Genomic DNA, 12,041 nt, shown 5'->3' with positions numbered 1-12,041 from the left:
AGAGTGACATCCTCACTGGAGTCACACCATTCCCATGTGGATCCCCAAATCCACACGATTGTTCTTTTTTTCAATCAATCAACCAATCAGTCAATGAAATCAAAACCACCATAAAATGTCACGGCCTGTCTCTGTCTCCGTCTGTCTTTGTGTCTCTTGTCTGTCTGTGTGTGGGCTTGCCTTCCAGCTTCCATCTTGGGCACACCTGTCACTGAGTACCTCGTCCCCCTCAGTTGACGCACCTGCCTGCCATCAAGTCATCAACCCTCTCAGTATTTAACCCATTAAAACCAACAACATATCATTTTGGGGGTCCTTGAAATGAAAAGGTTTGAGAACCACTGATTATAGCAACAAAGTTTTTTTTTAAAACTGTTTAGAAGGATTTAGAAGACATTTGTAAAATCCCCAGAAGCAAAGATTTGAGTTAAAAATGCTTGCTCTCAAAAATGTTAACACGTTTTTATGATTTTTCAAAAGAATTGCAGATCTACAAGCTCAAAGCGCGGTACTCGGGCCGCGTTATGAGCTTGTATATCTGCTATTTTTGAATAGCGTATAAGATAATGGTTAAAGTGGTTAGAATCTGAAATGACAGATGCTTTCCCGGTCTTAGTGGTTTAAACCATAGTCTTCACTCCATTTACCACTACCTCGTCATTGCACAACGTCCCGTGACAGTAGCATGTTTCTCTGCAGTGCTTGTGATTACTCCCACTGTGTTGTGTGTAATATTTCACAGTACTTCCTCGTGCTCCCAGTGTTACCCGTTTCCATTTTTTTTCCTCCTGTGTTTTAGCCTTCCATTCATAAGCTCCATTCACAGCAGTGTGCTACACTAAATGGAACAGGGCCTTCATTAGTATCATAACACCTGTGAAGGAAGTGATAATATGGCTGCTGTGCCTATTACCTCTCCCTCAGAGCCACTGCTCAGTGCTCACCTGCTCCTCTGCCCGCCATCTGCTTGCCTGTTACCTGTCTGCCAGGTCACCTCAGATGCTATCTGCATCTAAGTTGCAACCCTCCAGGAAAGTCCTATCTGAATGTATTGAACAACGATAAACTCACCACTATTGCACCTGTGCGGAAAGCTTGGGTTATCCTCTTTGTGTCAAGTCTCTTGCTTCATAAAAATCCATCGTGGTCACGTTATCAGCAACTTTATGTCAATAAACTCCATGCAGCCGTGATATTTGTTTCTATGTGTTCGAGTTTGGAAGCGCTCGTTTTAAATCACTCCACGTCCTACATGTGTGCAATCTCGAAACAGGTGGTACGTACTGTAGGACATTGAGTGATTTACATGCGCTTCCAAACACAATCATGAACAGTGGTGGAACAAGTATCATTTTTTAAATGATAAGTAAAAGTAACAATACTGTAATGTAGAAACACTGTTACAAGTACAAGTGTGGTCATCAAACTAAAAGTACTCATTATGCAGAATGTCCTGTTTCAAATTCATGAAAATGGCTATTTTCAAATAACCGAAGTGGTTAATGTGTGTTTTGTAATAATAATCTAAATCCACACTAGTAACTAAAGTTTTCAAATAATTGTAGTGGAGTATAAGTACAATATTTGTCTCTGAGACGCAGTGGGGTAGAAGTAAGGGAAGTAAAATTACCTCAAAATTGTACAGTACTTGAGTACATTTACTTAGTTACTTTACACCACTGATCATGACCGCATTGACAAAGAGACAAAGACGTGATCCAAGCTGTCCGTACAGGTGAAATATTGGGGAGTTTATCGTTTAATACAAAATGACTTTTCTGTTTCATGAATGGGCTGTCAACGGAGGGTGTTGCCACTTGGATGCAGATAGCATCCAAGCTGCTTGCGGCTATATTATAATAGTCAATAAATGCTACCTCACAGTTCAAACAGGGAAACAAATATGAATCAGTGGCCACTGAACTGGGAGGACCTGTGAGTGAGACATGAGATCTATTTATTTAGGTTCTCTGGACGACTAGCCATGCAAACAAGTTTCAAAGTTGGCCACGCACGCACACACAGGTTTGCATTACTATACTTGTGAGGACATCATCATTTTAGGTGTGTGTGTGTAGTAGCTTAAATTAGCCGAAAGGTAGCAGATCTACAAGCTCACAGTTTCTAGTCTATTTTTCAGTGTGTGACATCACCACACAGCTAACTTAAAATAGGGAAAACTCTAACCCTAAGTCTAACCCCTAAACCAAACCTCGAAATATCTGACCCTAATATAACCCCTAAACTTGAATCTTTTTCTAATTGTAAACGTATCTCAAAAAGATCTTTTTAAACCATACAAAAAACAGACCTTTCTTTCCTTCTACTATGTACTTGGTGGCAGTGGTGGAAAAAGTACTCAAATGTTAAGTAAAAGTATCAATACTGCAATGTTGAAGTACTCTGTTACAAGTGAAAGTCCGGAATTCAAAATTTACTTGAGTAAAAGTGCAAAAGTATTGGTATCAAAATGTACTTAAAGTAACAAAAGTAAAAGTACAAAAATGTTTGAAAATAGCAGATCTACAAGCTCACAATGTGTCGCGATGCGACGCGACACATTGACGCCTATTTTCAAATTGCCTATGTATAAAATAGGGCTAAAGTGGTTAATGTATGTTTTATAATGTAATCATTTATATCTGCAAAGTAACTACTAACTAAAGTTTCCAAATCATTGTAGTGGAGTAGAATATACAATATGTGCCTCTGAGATGTAGTGGAGTAGAAGTAAAAGTATAGACAATTGGAAATACTCCAGTAAAATAAAAGTACTTAAAAATTGTAATTAAGTACAGTAGGCCTACTTGAGTAAATGTACTTTAGTTACATTACACAACTGCTTGGTGGGGACATTAAGGTCCTCACAAGTATAGTAACAAGCACGCGCACACACGCACGCACACACAAACACTCACACACACACACTCAAGACACACTCTTGACCTCTGGGCCTGCCGCGCTGGTCCATTGTGTGTAGTGTTTGTTCAGTGGTTCTGAACTGGGCCCGTATGAAGGAAACAGTGACATGATGATCCACAGCACAGAGAGGTGTGACCTGACCGCTGTGTGACTCATCCAGCAGGAAACCTCCACAGAGAAAACACACACACTTCCCTCTTTCAACCTCTGATCAACTGGTGGAAGAACAACTCAAGAGTTTGGACTTAAAGGCATAGTTCACCCAAAAGATAACTTTTTTTTCTATCGATTAGTCACCCCATGGAGATTTGTTTTTGTTTTTGTCGCATTCCTAAGCCAATAAGTTGATGCCGGTTCCTACCAGAACCGCTGCCGGTCATCAAATTATTGGCTTAGGAATGCGGCAAAAACAAAAAAAATATCCATGCATATTCATGTGGGCTGTGGACAGTTCAGACACCCGCCTACCAGTGACATCATCGACGGGGAATCCAAGCTGATAGAAACTGCAGGCTTTCTATTCCTGGAAAGTTAGCGTGCTATAATAGAAGCCGTTGTTCTTGCATTAATAAAAAAAAAAAACTTGAAATCGTGTTTGAAATGACCAAACCTGCCTACCGGTGATGTCACTGGTAGACAGGTTTCTGAAGAAGACAGAAATGGTACAATGTTATAATGAGCGTTAGTGAGGACTATATATGAAGATATGCATTCACAATACTTACACAAGTCAAAGTACAAAAGTATTAGAAACAAAATATACCTATAAGTATCAATAGTAAAAGTGCTCATTATACAGCATGCCATTCATACAGTATATAGCATGCTATTGGACTATTTGATCATTAACCACGTCCCCACATTCCCAACATGGCATCAGCCTAGACTAGTTATATTAATGTGTAGTTTATCTGTAACGCCGGGTGTAACGGAAGAATGAATCATGCTCAATACATGTTGTTCTCAAACAAACATGTCTCTCCTAATTGAATTGCCCTGCATGTATTGGGGTTGAGAGCATCCTGTTGTCCCCCACCTGTTGTCCCCAGAAGGAATTACTGCTGTCCCCAAAGTGAAAGCTTCCATTAGGCAGGTCAGCTGTTCCACATCATTATGGGCCACAACTATGGGCCACATGTGCACTTTAACATATACATCAGCTATTTGAAAATAGCAGATCTACAAGCTCACAACGCGTCGCGATGCGACGCGTTGTGAGCTTGGAGATCGTCTATTTTCAAATAAAATCTTGCGGGGAAATTATAATAAGCAGATCTGGAAACCCTGATTGGGGCGAGCGCAAGACTTTTATGGCATGGAGGCTAGCCGTCCATATACAGGGATTCAGCCTTTGTCAATTCAATGACCCGCAGTTTGATATGCATTAGGGCCACAGACCCCCATTTGATACCATTTGTATGAATGACGTCATAGACGACTGATGTTACAGGCTGAAGTCATGAAGTCTGAGATCCACAATGGAGCCACACCGCTCCAGTGTGAATCCACAGATCCATGTTTATCCTTGACACCAAGCACGTTGTGCTATGGTGTGTGTGTGCGTGTGCGTGTGCGCGTGTGCGTGTGCGTGTGTGTGTGTGCGTGTGTCCAACCCAAAGGGAGGCACGACCATGTCATTGGAGTGGTTCCAAGCCCCCTGAACCGAGAGGGAGCAGTGAAGCGCATTGGACATGCTGGCCGTTCGTAGGTACTGCAGCTTATTACGGCCGGGGCCAGACACATGAAACGTGCGAAAACGGTTTTGACCAATGGGCTCGACTAATGGGTTACGCATGGAGGTGACGCAAAACGCGTCACCTCCAAAACGTGTCACAGAGGCGCCAAATAGGCCCCACCCATCACATTTCCCAACCCGGAAGAAGGGGTGAAAAGGGAGTATGCGCTGGGCGAGCAAGTGGATGGGCGGGATTTCCGGTGCCCTCTCTATTATTTTTAACTCTATGAGTGGTTCTCAAACTTTTTCATGTCAAGGAGCCCAAAACCAGTTATTTGGTTTGGGCGGACGGACGGACGGAAGAATGGACGGACAGACGGACGGACGGACGTACAGGAGTGAAAACATAATCCCTCGCTTTCGGCCGCTCTGGCCTGGTGAAGATCACAGACTCAGATTTGCATTTTTGTCCCGTCATGTTTCATGAGTCCCTAGTATCTCCCATCCATCACTCCGCCCCTCTAAACACCTTCACAACAATCGCCTTCCTCTCAAACACCTTCCTGTCAATCCCTTTTGTCTTGTCTTTGCCTTGTATTTACTGGAAGCTGCTTTTCACTGTGGCTCTTTGTGTGTGTGTGTGTGTGTGTGTGTGTGTGTGTGTGTGTGTGTGTGTGTGTGTGTGTGTGTGTGTGTGTGTGTGTGTGTGTGTGTGTGTGTGTGTGTGTGTGTGTGTGTGTGTGTGTGTGAGTGAGCTATGAAGTACAGTGTTGAAGAATGTCCGCGTAGGGGTCAGGTTACACACTGGCCCCTGCAGGGAGATTGGGTGACGTTGTGTGTGTTTGGAGCGATGAAGGCACTGGTTGTTAGGGAGGCTCCCATATAGGATGATTAGGATGATTAGAACCAGAGAGAATGAGAGAGAGAGACTGACAGAGAGACATAGGGCAATAGGGAGAGAGAGAGAGAGAGGGGGGGGGGGGTGAGGGAGAGAGAGAACAGCCAATGTATATAGGGGTGGGCCAGGGTATATAAGTGGTTAAACTGATGTTTATGCTATATTAACTCATTTTGCTGGGGACCCCCTGGAAAGGACCCCTGGGGGTTACTGCACCCCACTTTGAGAACCACTGACCGATACTGTAGGTGGACAGAGTGAAACCTATGATGTGAATAGTAATTCTCTCATTAATTGGACTAACTTCTAGCCGAGGAAATGAATCACTTTCAAGCTGCCGTCCATATAATTAGCTGGAGAGACAGGGAGACCCCCTTCCTCCATAAACACATGTTAGGTCATGTGACGGAAGATCATATCATACCCCACTTTAAGGTACAGAAACGTACTGCAAGCGATCACAACAACCTAGTGGCCTTGTGGTTAGACTGCAGTGTTATTCAAACTTTTTTAATGTATTTCAAGGACCCCCAGTTTGATATGCATTAGGCTACAGACCTCTATCTGATTTGAAGCATTTTTCTTTTAATCTATGCCTTCTATGGGACTCCAATCTATACCATAAAATCCTAACTCTGTAGAGTGTACAAATGGAACCAAATGGACCCATGGCACACTCTTGAAGTTACCGAGAATCATTGTCACATCACTCACTTACAGGTGTAAAGAAGTGGGTGATTTTCTTCATTTATTGGCGAAAGCTCCATCATGAGTTGATTCTACCCCACTTTGTTTTGTTCTCCAGAAAGGGAGAAGAAGATAACGGAGGGGGGGGGGGGGGGGGGGGGGGGAGCAGGGAGAGAAAAACAAGAAATGACATAAAGTCATAATATCCCCGCTTGCGGCACCTGGTTGCTTATTTCTCTCTCAAAAATCTGGCAACCGTATCATTATTTGGACCAACGAAGAAGAAAATGCGGAAGCGTGAGACGAGGCCGCCCGTTCAGAGTATGGAAAGTATCCCCATTGGCTTAAGCAACAGCCAATCACGCAAAAAATCTGTCGAATACATGTCGGAAATCTGTCGACTAGTAGGTCAGTCTCTAAATAGACCCGCAGCTCTGCAAGCGGGTAAAAATCTAACATTAAGGAAGCATGTCAAAGAGAACATGAGAAGAAAAAAAAACAGACCGTACTATAACTGCTCAAGGACCCCTGGGGTCCCCGGACCAAACTTTGGGTAAGACTGTCCGCACTGACATTGGGAGGTCGGGGTTCAATCCCACGGCCGGGTCATACCAAAGACTATAGGAATGGGACCCAATGCCTCCATGCTTGGCACTCAGCATCCAGGGTGGGATTGGGGGTACGTCCCTGTGACAATACTAGCGTTGTGTCCAGGGGGTGTACATGTACATTATGTGACACATACTGGTGTCATGTCCAGGGGGTGTACTTATACATCAAGTCGCCTCACGCTACATAAACAGGAGATTATGGAGATAGGCTCCTGACCTGTGGGCCACATGGCTCTGGAACAGTTGACTACTTACTTTCAAAAGCGTTGCTTCGGATGTATTTAAGACATAATCAGGGTAGTAACAAGCTTAGAGGAACTTTCTTTAACTGTTGGAACTCAACAAAGCATGCCTATAGATGCACTTTACATTTTCTGTCACATGCTGTGTGTCTTCTGTGTCAAAAGCACAGACAATACCGGGGTGAAAATAATCCCTTAAATCCAATAATTACAATGTAGACACAGCAGTGTGAGCAGTCTGCCGTATTCAGAAAAAAACAACTAACGCACATCCTCTGTTCTTTGGTGCTGAGCTTAACTGTAGGAACAGTAACATAAGAACAAAGCGGGGCTCGCAACTCAGTCACAGCCCAGCCCTATATTCCACATTACAATGATATGTGAATGTCCCATGTCTGTCTGTCTCTCTGCTGTCCTACTGTCTCTCTCTCTCTCTCTCTCTCTCTCTCTCTGTCTGTCTGTCTGTCTGTCTGTCTGTCTGTCTGTCTGTCTCTCTCTGCTGTCCTATGGTCGGTCTGTCTGTCTCTGCTGTCCTACTGTCTGTATGTTTGTCTGTATGTCTGTCTCGCCATATTGAAGCCGGTTTAAAACCCATGCAGGGAGAAAAAATAAATAAAAACACTTGCACACCATACCACGATACTACGATTTCCCCAACCCCAGAGGTGATAGTCTATCACAATGTCGATATAGTATTGATGATGGCCTATAATAATCACACAGCCTATTGCCATCACTGTCAGCATCAGCATACTGTCTAGATGTCTCCTCTCTACGCTGTGACTGTCTACATTCCAAACAGTCATGTAGAAGGAATGCAAGGAACTGCAAAGGGAGAATTTTCATATCCAGCAGCTCACCTCCAGGACACATGTCTTGTCTCAACATGACACACACACACACACACACACACACACACACACACACACACACACAATCACTAGCTGCCTACAGGCAAACAACACAGCCTTTCTCTGTCGCTTAATTCAACCAGTTCAACTCTCAAAGTGTAATGGTCTTGGCTGTCCTGCAAACATTCAGCTCTACTTACAGTGTCAGTAACAACTCCATAATGACAACAATATGTTGCTCTGTATACTGCATACTGTTACAGACTAGTAGCCTGTGCTGTGCACGACACCAGGCTACATAGACTTACAATCAGTGGTGGAAAAAGTACTAAATTGTTTTACTTTAGTAAAAGTATCAATACTGCAATGTAGAAATACTCTGTAGAGTAAAGTAAAAATCCGGAATTCAAAATGTTCTTAGTAAAAGTACAGGTATTGGCATCAAAAGTACAAAGTATTGGCATGAAAATGTACCAAAAGTAAAAGTACTCATTATGCAGAATGTCCCATTTCAAGTTTTCAAATGTATAAAAAAATCTCTTGAATGGCAGATCTACAAGCTTGTGTCTTGGCTGTGTTCAAATGGCCTAAATGTATATAGGGCTTAAGTGGTTTTGTAATAGTAATCCAAATCTACAAAGTAACCACTAACTAACCACTAACTTAATGTCTTAATTGACATGTCATCATCTTCAACGAGCAACAGCTGGTTAAATAAGGTGCAGAACGAAACAGTGGTGTAAAGTAACTAAGTACAACTCAAGTACTGTACTTAAGTACAATGTTGAGGTATTTTTTACTTAACTGAAGCATTTCAATTCTCAATACTTTTATTCTACTCCACATCTCAGAGAAAAATACTTTTACTCCACTACAAAATAGGCTATTTGAAAACTTGAGTTACTTTGCAGATTTTGATTATCATTACAAAACATGCATGTATGTATGTTTTGTAATGATTATCAAAATCTGCATCCCACTTCACTTTCGGCCATTTGAAAATAGGCATAGCCGATCTAAGTGTGATGCATTGTGACTCACAATGCATCACACTTAGATCGGCTATTTTCATTGCAGATTTGAATGCTTGAAATGGGACATTCTGCATAATGCGTACTTTTACTTTTGGAACCAATACTTTTGTACTTTTTTAAATGTAAATTTTGAATACCGAACTTGTACTTGTAACACAGAGTATTTCTACAACAGGGTATTGATACTTAAGTAAACATGTGAGTAGGCCTACTTCTTCCATCACTGGCCAACAGAACAGACTGAGAGAACTATAAAGTCAGACAGGCTATATGTTTGGTACCCGAACCGAACCTCACCTTTATTCCTTTGAGACACCTGGGGAAATCCGTGCGCCGTTTCAAATAGTTCCACAAACGATAATCCCACAGTAAAAGTAGCCTATAACTTTAGTAAACACAGTGTACACTCCGCATAAAGAGAAGAGAATCTCCTGTACTGTACTGTACCTGTCTGGACACTCCTACATGTCACTGTAAAATCCTTAGCTCTCGTTTTGGAACCTCACCCTCCTCCATCCAGCTCCGAGTTGAGGTCCCGCTTCGTAGGGTGCCGGCAGAGTGCGACACCGGCGAATGGTGGCCAACATTGTTGACTTTTTACCCTTTTCCGCACATCGTATCCAAAAGGTATAAGTATCCCTCCCTGCTCTCAGATGTTTGGGAATTTTAGCGGTAAAGAACATTTAAGTGACGGTTTGAAACAAGCGTTTAAATTGCTTGTTTAGTCAGCCCGTGCCATGTTTTCCCAATGCTTAGTACTGCGCATGCGAACGGGGTTGACTGGCCACAGGCTGACTTAAAAAGCGATTTAAACGCTTGTTTCAACCCGTCGGTTACATTTTCTTGACCGCTGAAATGTCAAACATTTGAGAGCAGGGGGGAATATCTTTGCTTTTTGGATACGATGTGCGGAAAGGAACAATATTGCCCACCGTTTGCCAGTGTCGCGCTCTGCTGGCAGCCCACGCAGTGGAACCTCATCTCGGAGCTTTACAGGGAAGGGAGAGGTTCCGATTGGAACTATAGTGTTCTTTGGGTCCATTTGGTATTTGTACACTCTAGGAGTTAAATTAGAGCGTACGTTCTTATAATTAATGTTATTCACGTTTAAAGACTTTCTAATAGGATTTTTTCTTTTACCTCAGAGCTGTAGCTAAATACAGTCTAACACAAAAAGAGAAGATAACTTGCAGTGCAATGTGTCTCAATTACAGTGTCAAATGAAGACAATTTGAAAAAGAAACATTTACTGAAAAAAACCTGATTACATTTAATGTAAATTAATTTACATTTCAGATACATTTCACAAAGTGAAACGTATCTGCAGTCACTGACATGTTATCCACCTGCGCCCTCTAGTGGCACAATAGGGCCAAGTTCGTTATGGGGATAAACACAGGAGAAACGACACACACAGTATCTAGAGCAGGTATGAGCACTGAAGTGAACACCACAGTAAATAGAAACCAGGCTTTAGTTTCTACAGGTAGAACTACTGCGGAAAACCACCATTACTACCAAGCTAATCTCTCAAGACATATTCAGAGCTCCGCAAAAAAGATTATATACACCTTTAAACCTTTTCACATTTTATATACTTTATCATATTTTCAGGTTATTGTGAAAACTGAACCAGGGACATTTATGAAATATTGTATGTGAGGATAAATTAATGTGTAGAAGTCCTGTGAAAGAGGTTAAAACGTTTAGACAAAATAATAATATATCAGTATATCTCAGTATAATAATAATATATATCTCAGTGAATCTGTGATCTGCTTGTTGAGGATGAATGCGCAGAGTGCCACGAGACAGAAAACGCAGAACATATTTTAATGCAAATGTTACCCTGCTACATAAATGTAAGGCAGACCAAAGTGTAGGGTATAAAAATAGCAATTATTTTATTATAGAAAAGCTTACAAAAATGGTACTTTCATGTATGTGCATATATAGAAATGGTTAAAAGTGTTTGAGCAAATATAAAAAGGGAAGAAGACTGGTACAAAAAAGTAAAGTAAATCAAACATAAATCAAGGGAAAAGGAACAGCGGTCCTTAGTGTGCCGCTTGTTCCACATGGACCTATAGATCAATGACAAAGCAGACATTTCACAATATGCACAAAGCATGTAATACATAAACACAATATGCACTCAGCTACAAAATGTCACATGAGATACAATGGGCAAACCAATAAAATAATTACCTTACCAATAGCTCTTATTATATACACATCAGAAGAAGCCTCTCAATGTTTCCACACATCACGCTCCCCTGTCTGCACCTGTTATACAATGGTCAGATATATAGGTTAAACCATAATGTCATACAAAAGCATAAACAAAACATACATAGACCGTTGTTCTCCTTTGCACATACATAATCTGATACTCACATATCTCCAGTTTAAATGCCCATTTCACTGGAGACTAGACCACACCCCGAACAATTTCTGAACACTGGACAGGCATGACAAAGCACCAACAGTGAGTGGCACAGACCTGACAATATAAAAACACTCATTGTAGATCATATAAAACAATACAACAATAAAAGAGAGGATACAAAAACCACCAAAACAAACAGGCTTACCGAGTTAACAGGTCAACACTCAAACATCCTCCTCTCAACATGCTACCAGCAGTGTTGAGGACCCACAGATTACTGACCTGTTAGCTGCCTGTTCAGAAGGCCTTAAATACCTGTGTCTATTATGACATCACTTTCTCTGCCTCCCTCTAGGGGCAACACAATGTATGAAATACAGGGAAGAGAGGAATAGATAGATTAATGAATAGCGTAGCTGAGGCAGGGAGACAGTGGAGCCTTTTAAGTACACTGGGAACAACAGGAGACAGGGTGAAGGACACACAAAAAGCAATAGTGGAATTTTTGAAGGAGATATAGGGGTGTTTCACAGGGTCTAGGCAGGGTGCAGTGCTATCACTAAAAAGATAGTCACACACTATAACTTAGATTAACGGATGAATGGAATAGAGAAGTGTAGGGAGTCAGACTACATACTCCGGTACAGTAAGTGGCGGTATGCACCTAAAAGCAAACGGTTGCGACCCGCCATAAAACCAAAGAAGAAGAAGATCTGCTTTGTCCTTAATAAA

The 12,041-nt window shown here is 41.8% G+C and overlaps 1 protein-coding gene and 1 long non-coding RNA gene across 3 annotated transcripts in view; both read right to left on the bottom strand.

Annotated features, from left to right (window-relative positions):
- arhgef2a (Rho guanine nucleotide exchange factor (GEF) 2a) overlaps positions 1–9,455 on the bottom strand; it is an 81,743-nt gene extending 72,288 nt beyond the window's left edge. Inside the window, exon 1 of one of the 2 annotated variants that reach the window (XM_084081260.1) lies at positions 9,368–9,455. The gene's annotated coding sequence lies outside the window, so the exon portion shown is untranslated. Of the gene's footprint in view, positions 1–9,217 lie in introns of both variants that reach the window. The other variant, XM_084081259.1, reaches the window with a different exon arrangement.
- A 1,428-nt stretch (positions 9,456–10,883) lies between these two features.
- Positions 10,884–11,424, bottom strand: LOC311062075. The gene is made up of 3 exons (XR_014602458.1): positions 11,318–11,424; positions 11,134–11,206; positions 10,884–11,004 (listed from the first exon to the last, which is right to left on the bottom strand). It is a non-coding gene; the product is annotated as an uncharacterized lncRNA (long non-coding RNA).
- Positions 11,425–12,041: the final 617 nt, after the last annotated feature.

This window comes from Gymnoscopelus microlampas (assembly GCF_963454915.1).
Source record: "Gymnoscopelus microlampas genome assembly, chromosome: 15".
Classification (NCBI taxonomy): Eukaryota; Metazoa; Chordata; class Actinopteri; order Myctophiformes; family Myctophidae; genus Gymnoscopelus; species Gymnoscopelus microlampas.
This window is presented reverse-complemented; position numbering and strand designations above follow the sequence as displayed.